Genomic DNA, 1,342 nt, shown 5'->3' with positions numbered 1-1,342 from the left:
AGGCTGAGGCACGAGAATTGCTTGAACCTGGGAGGCGGAGGTTGCAGTGAACCTAGACTGCGCCACTGCACTCCAGCCTGGACCACAGAGCGAGACTCCATCTCAAAAAAAAAAAAAAAAAAATTAAATATCAGTTATTTATTTTTTTGAGACAGGGTCTCCTCTGTGGCCCAGGCTGAAATGAGGTGGCACAATCACAGCTCACTGCAGCCTCAAACTCCTGGGCTCAGGTCATCCTCCCACCTCAGCCTCCTGAGTAGCTGGGATTACAGGTGCAGGCCATCATGTATGGACAATTTTTTTGTTTTTGTTTTTGTTTGAGACAGTCTTGCTCTTGTCACCCAGACTGGAGTGCAATGGCGTGATCTCGCCACACTGCAACCTCAGCCTCCTGGGTTCAAGTGATTCTCCTGTCTCAGCCTCCTGAGTAGCTGGGATTACAGGCACCCGCTACCATGCCTGGCTAATTTTAGTATTTTTAGTTGAGACAGGGTTTCACCATGTTGGCCAGGCTGGTCTTGAACTCCTGACCTCAGGTGATCCACCCACCTCGGCCTCCCAAAGTGCTGGGAATACAGGCATGAGCTACCACGCCCAGCCTATGCATGGCTAATTATTAAATATTTTTGTAGAGAATGCATCTTGCTATGTTGCCTAGGCTGGTCTCAAACTCCTGGCCCCTAGGGATCCGCTGGCCTAGGCCTCTCAGCCTCCTGGGATTTATAGGCAGGAGCCACCACAGTTGGCCACAAAGTAGACTTATTTTATTTGTAACTTAGGAAGTCACAAGAGTTTTTAATCCTCTTTTTTTTTTTTTTTACAAATTTTTATTTATTTATTTTTGTTTAATTTTTTTTCTCTACAAGAGTTTTTAGAGCTGGGAGCCAGGTACCCTGCAAAATTCAAAATGTGTATTTCCTGTTCCGTCACCTATCACACCTGATCCCGGTTGTCTAGGAAGGGAATTGGATATTAACTTCACCTGGGGAGATTTAGCAACCCGTGATTGGACATTAACTTCACCTGGGGAGATTTAGCAAACCGTGATTCCCCAAAGCCCACTGCAGCCCAATTACAGCTGAATCCCTGAGGATGGGGCCCAGGTGATGTCAAGGTGAGTCTGAGGTCAGTGGTTGGGAATCACCCAATGTTAATCTCAGCGGGGCGGCTCCACCCTGGGCGGGAAAGTTCTCTCTCCGCCCTGCGTACTGAGGGCCAATCAGAGACCTCCCCTTTTTATCCATTTCCTTTGCAGAAAATACAGGCTGGAAGCAAGTCCTGACCTAAGGGAGGTAAGTGCTGGTTCTTGAATCAATTTATTTGTCTCTTCAAGGGAGAATTA

The 1,342-nt window shown here is 47.3% G+C and overlaps 1 protein-coding gene across 3 annotated transcripts in view; it reads left to right on the top strand.

Annotated features, from left to right (window-relative positions):
• The first annotated feature begins 1,261 nt into the window (after positions 1-1,261).
• The window catches only part of NLRP7 (NLR family pyrin domain containing 7), a 21,707-nt gene continuing 21,626 nt past the window's right edge, over positions 1,262-1,342 (top strand). For 2 of the 3 annotated variants that reach the window (XM_026457607.1, XM_026457608.1), the window contains exon 1: positions 1,263-1,292. The gene's annotated coding sequence lies outside the window, so the exon portion shown is untranslated. Of the gene's footprint in view, positions 1,293-1,342 lie in introns of all 3 variants that reach the window. The other variant, XM_026457609.1, reaches the window with a different exon arrangement.

Source organism: Piliocolobus tephrosceles, chromosome 21 (assembly GCF_002776525.5).
Source record: "Piliocolobus tephrosceles isolate RC106 chromosome 21, ASM277652v3, whole genome shotgun sequence".
NCBI lineage: Eukaryota > Metazoa > Chordata > Mammalia > Primates > Cercopithecidae > Piliocolobus > Piliocolobus tephrosceles.
This window is presented reverse-complemented; position numbering and strand designations above follow the sequence as displayed.